The sequence below is a fragment of the Aethalodelphis obliquidens genome, unplaced genomic scaffold (assembly GCF_003676395.1).
Source record: "Aethalodelphis obliquidens isolate GAN/ISIS:26980383/991018 unplaced genomic scaffold, ASM367639v1 scaffold11, whole genome shotgun sequence".
Classification (NCBI taxonomy): Eukaryota; Metazoa; Chordata; class Mammalia; order Artiodactyla; family Delphinidae; genus Aethalodelphis; species Aethalodelphis obliquidens.
In genome coordinates, this window is record NW_020837955.1 from 40845029 (window position 1) to 40851028 (window position 6000).

The following is a 6000-nucleotide window of genomic DNA, read 5'->3' on the forward strand; positions in this document are numbered from 1 at the left end:
TTAGGCGGCAAGAAACAAAGAAGGCGCTGGGGTCCTGCTTTCCATCCAAATGTGTCCCTGGTTAAACACAAGGGTGTGACTCTGCCCCTTCTAACCAGCCTCGAAGGAGGCTGCTGCGGAATCCCCAGGAGGCTTGGGGGATCCTTCGCTGGCTCCATGGCTGGTCCCCAGTTTATTCGAACTTGTAAATATCCAGGTTCCCCCCCCCCCCGCAGGGAATTTTAGACACACATGAATATGGAATGTTTTTCTTCTTGAATTTTTACTCTTTGACCAACATGAATATTCATGCTCCATTGAGTACGTTAGAAACCAGATATTATCCACCATCCTAAAATGATTGCAGGGGCACACCCACCTGGGAGGGGCCAGCCTCTGGCCGCGGGTGATATTTGCAGAGTCAGTATTTCACTTCTCGCGGAAGCTCTAGCCGAAATTTATAAAAATAGTTCCTGGCCCTATGGCAACGGTTGTTTTTATTCTAGAACAGCATCTGGGTTCTAGTTCTCGCCCTGCACCGCCACATCCGCCAGGAAGTCTCACGGGATGATCTCTGGACTGCACACTCCGTCCGGGTCCCCCCCACCCCCTGCTCCCCACACCATGTCCCCATCTCCCCAGCCGCCGGAAATTCCACGCTGGCCTCCAGAGCTGCCAGGTACGTGGCAAACGCAACAGTTAGGAAGGGAAAAGTGGACACTTTTTACAGGTGTTACAGAAATCTCCTAATATAAATATGAAAGTATATTTACAAAAAGTGAACTTCTCAAGCTAGGCAGACACATTTTTTTTTTTTTTTTACCTTTTAAATCAACATGGGCTACAAAACTATAGTCAAGGGGAAACTGACCTCTGTGTCATCAAGTGTCTTCTGGAGACATTCCTTCTAGAAGGAGGTTCAAGAGGACAGCTTACCTCTCTAGCTGCACTAATGTATTCCTTTTACTCAGAAACAGTGTTTCTCAACCTTTTTTCATAATTGCGTCCCAGGGGTCTTTTTAGACATTTTTTTTTCTAATCATTCTCTCAAGAAGTTTTAACAGTAGGGATATACCATACATCTATTTACATACTTTATGACTATCTCTGCTTTTTACATTGACAAAGTAAGATTATTGTTTTGTTCCCCAAGAACCAATTTTCATCACCTTCGGGTGATATTGCCTCGTTGAGAATACTTGCTTTAAAACAGGAATGGTGAGGGTCTTATTGTCTATTTTTGCTTTGATGGCCAGGAAGCTCAAAGCCAAATTTAGCTCTCACGCATTCAGTTAAATTTGGTTTTATTCTTTCGTCTTTCACAATACTTCCTCGTGTATTACAAATCCATCTTTAACTATTCAGTTTAACATGTGCTTTCCCCAAATCTTTATTAAAAGAAGATAGTATAGAAACTATGTCTTATAAGTGTAAAAATTTTTTCTTATTGAAAAACAACCCTTGGTGCTTGAAGATTGCTTCCTAGTATTATATTTTAAAAAATTATTTTTTAATCAATGTTAAGATTAGTCTTTCACATAAAGATTTGATCTCTTTCAATTCCTTACAGATCTTGCCGATTTTGTTATCTTCAGCTCTGGATTTTTTTTTTATGGCATTGGACTTTATGTTTTATGTTCACCAAAGTCTTTGTTGGTGTAATGGATTTGGGCTTTTGCTTTTTAGTTCTAATTACTTTTTAGTATTTTACTTACTTGTTAAAGTCTATTTGGGGACTTTTACTTTTTTTTTTTTTCCAATCTGCCTTTTCTGAATTATTTAAACTCTACTGTTTAGTTGGTGATGATGGTAACAGGAAACCTAGTGAGCCAATAACCCTTCACAGGTCCTGTGAAGACCTGCATGCAGTGAGTGGCCCAAGCTTGCGAGGGGAGGCGAAAGAGAACTGTGTGGGACGGGGGGCACAGCAGAGTTCATTTTGATAATACTGAGTTGTTTTAATAACAACTCATTTGTTATAACTGAGTTGATAATACTGTGTCAGACCTGGACAAAAGACCTACAATGGTTAGTTGGTCTTATGGGTCAACTCAGCTAGGCTCTAGCGCCCGGTAAATCAAACGTCAATCTAGGTATTGCTGGTAGGTGTGGTGAACATCGACCATCAGCTGACTTAAAGTAGAGGAGGTGACCCTCTGTAACATGGGTGGGCCTCGTCTAATCAGTCGAAGTCCTTCAGAGCAAGACCTGAGGATTCCCAGAGAAGAAGAAATTCTGCCTCAAGAGGGCAGCATCAACCCCGCCTGCATTTCCATCCTTCCCTACAAATTTTTGGACGTGCCAGACCCCACAAGCATGTGAGCCAATTCCTTAAAATACATCTCTCTCTTTGTGTATATATATCTCCTATTGGCTCTGTTTCTGTGGAGAACCACGATACAAGAGTGTCACAAGAGGTTCAAAACAAGATAATTCATGCAAAAGACAAGGGGCAGCAAACCTCCTTCAGTGAAGTGGTAGAGGCTTCAGAGGAAAGCTACCGGGTAGAAGTCCAGAATCCGGAGCCCCCAGACAGCCACTCGGCCCCGCCGTGCACGGGTTTCTTCCTCGGTCACATGCTGACAATACGAACTGCCCATGCTGGTATTTGTTTTCCTGGAGCTGCAATGTCCAAATGGTTTCCTCCATGGGTCTGGCGCTGGGGCTGGCTGAGCATCCTGTCTCTCTGACTCTCTCTGTCTCCGTCTCTGTGTATCTTTCTTCTCTGTCTTTCTCTATCTCTCTCTGTCCCTGTTTTTCGTGTCTGTCTTTCTCTTTGTACCTCTCTGTGTATGTCTCTGTCTGCCTCTCTCTGTCTTTGTTTCTCTCTGTGTCTGTCTGTCTGTCTCTGTCTCTATCTCTGTCTCCCTATCTCTGTCTCCCTCTCTCTCTATCTTTATCTCCCTGTCTCTGTCTGTCTGTCTGTCTGTCTCCCTCTCTCCCCCTTTGGCTGTCTTCCATCCTCCATTACTGTTTCATGTGTAAGAGGCTACTTTGCCTGGCCAAGAATTTCCCTGTTTAAACTCAGAACAGAATTATTTTCTCTGCTAAGCTATGGTGAGGCTGTGGCTGCGACCCTCCCACGTGACCCAGCAGGGGTGTGGCTGCCCTTCATCTCAATCCACCCAGTCTCGGCCTGGGCTCCCCTCCGAGTCAAGTTGCATCCTCTCCCTGGGCAGCCGGTCGCACCAGCGCCTCCTGCTCTAATATTGGCTCTGGAAATGGCCTCACACAGCAGCCGTGCTCCCTTGCTCTTTTCTTCTCTTGTCGACCTTTGTAAGATTTGAAGATTCCAAAATTTGTCCTACAATCCTCTAGCAATTGTGGTGCCTTTCCCACCACTGGGAAGTAATCCCATTCCTTCTTCTAGCTTCACAGCATCATTTCCTTGCCTCCCTGGTCTCCTTTAGTTTTGTACACCTATTGCCACCTGTTCAGCTGTTGCTTATAATTCACGTTTATTTTCACTATTGGTGAGTGCTGGATTTCATCTGTTCTTTATTCTTTCTCTTAACTGGTTGTGCCATTTTATAAAATCTTTGGAGTGTGTCTACAGCTACATGCCAGGTACACTGCACAACGGGGAAGGAGAGAGACCCAGTCCTGTCCTCATGGATCTCAGAATCTGGTGAGGGAATGAATGAGCCAACAGCCAAGTAGGATTTGGTTTGCTGAAGGACACGTGGTGAGCGCTGGGCAGGGCAGAGGAGAGCAGAGGGGCCTTTCACACAAACTTTTGGGGACGTCTGGAGAATGAGCAGAATTGGGCAGACTTGGAGGAGGGTCAGGGACGGGAAGAAGCAGTGTGTGCTACCTCCCAGACATGAGGGGGAGCCCCACACTGTGAAACAACTTCCAGAAAGCCAGCAGAGCGGGTCCAGTGTGAAGGAGCAGGCTGAGGAAGGCCAAGGAACTGGGCAGCATCCAGATGGGGGATTCCTATGCTCCCAAGCTATTGTGAGCACCCTGGGCTTTGTCCTGTGTACCCCAGGGCCCGTGTTGAGGGTGGGAGGATCCACACAGACTCCATGTCATGTTCTCTGCTAAATGAAGCCACAGAAACCGTATTGGAGCATGGTGGAACATGATGGAGCATGGTGGAACATGATGGACCATGGTAGACCAGGATGGAGCATGATGGACCAGGATGGAGCATGATGGACCAGGATGGAGCATGATGGAGCATGATAGACCAGGATGGAACATGATGGACCAGGATGGAGCATGATGGACCAGGATAGACCAGGATGGAGCATGATGGACCAGGATGGATTATGATAGACCAGGATGGAGCATGATGGAACATGAGAGACCAGGATGGAACACGATGGAACATGATGGAGGATGTGGAGCATGGAGTCCGTTTATCCTTGACTTTTTAAAAAGTTTTCTATTGGAGGATAGTTGATTTATAATGTGTGAGTTTCAGGTGTACAGCAAAGTGATTCAGTTATACAGACATATAAATATATATGTTCTTTTTTAACATTCTCTTCCATTATAGGTTATTATAGTATATTGAGCAGAGTTCCCTGTGCTATGTAGTAGGTCCTTGCTGGTTATCTATTTTATATATAGTAGTGTGTATCTGTTAATCCCCACCTCCTAATTTATCCCTCCCCCGTCCTCTTTGGCTTTGATAAGCCTCGTGGTGGAGTCACAAACGAACGAGGCAGCAGCACCATCTTGCTTCCTGGGGGACTCCCCCGTTCCCTCCGTAGCTCACCAGTGGACGCACCATCTTGCTTCCTGGGGGACTCCCCCGTTCCCTCCGTAGCTCACCAGCGGACGCACCATCTTGCTTCCTGGGGGACTCCCCCGTTCCCTCCGTAGCTCACCAGCGGACGCACCATCTTGCTTCCTGGGGGACTCCCGCGTTCCCTCCGTAGCTCACCAGTGGGCCTGCGTCTCATCACAGGTGATTCCAGGGGCATGTGATTGCTGCCATTAGGACTTTCTCAGGGATTTCACGCTTCAAACAATAAAGCTTCTTTTCTTTCCCCTTCCCTTCTTTCCTGAACAGTTCAGTCTTTGGCCATTATTGGGACAAAGCAGGGTAGGCATCGGCGCTGGGGAAGAGGATGGGGGAACCATGGTTGTCACAGCCAAATGCCACAGAAGGGAGAGATGAGCAGTGTCCCCCCAGGTAGGGAGCAGGTGGGACTCTCCCTCAAAGGACTGGAGGGAAATGGAAGGTATGGCCACGGGGTCTCCTAAACTTTACTCCATCAGACGAATCCTCACCATGGCCACATCTCAGTGAAAGCAAAAAGCCCCCCCCCCAAAGTAGCAGTGGGCTTTGCGCTTGTGTCCTCACCATCAGAGTCCATGATGGTCTTTTTGGGGGGTGAGCAGGGAGAAATGGGCACCCCCAGGAGGGGCCAACAAGCAAGCCTGAGACCCTCCATTCCCACGAGTGGACCTCCCATTCCCATCTGCCTGGGCAGGAGCAGATGGCTTTTCCTGTGCTGCCCTTGCCTTGCGGGATGACACTCAGCGCCGGGCAGTGCTGGGGGCACCCTCCTCCCCCCATGATCACGACAGATCATATCCAGAGCACACTGTACACAAGCTGTGTGCCTCCGTGGAAACCACACATTTGAAATGACCAGGGACCCAGAAGCCACTCAGAAAGATGCTTGATCACAGCGCCCTGACTCCTCAGCTGCTCATGCAAAAGTGCAGCAATTTGGGAGGTAAAAATAATCACTTTGGGAACGGGAATATTTCTGAATTAGCATACATTATACTATTTTAAAGTCCTTGGTAACAGTTAATTTAGCATCACGAACACTTGCGTTGGAGAGAAGGGCACTTAATATGGAGTGAGGAGCTACCTGGAAAAGGCAGGGTTATTTTTAAGCTACCTATTTTTGATTTCTCTGCAGGGAACACAGACAGCGTCGTGGGCTTTCACTGCCTTGCTGAAGTGTTTTCACATGAAAAGTAAACTTTGGAGGGCAAAGCTATCACAACAGAAAAGCAACATCAGACTCATCTCTCAGTTTTTCAGAAACATTA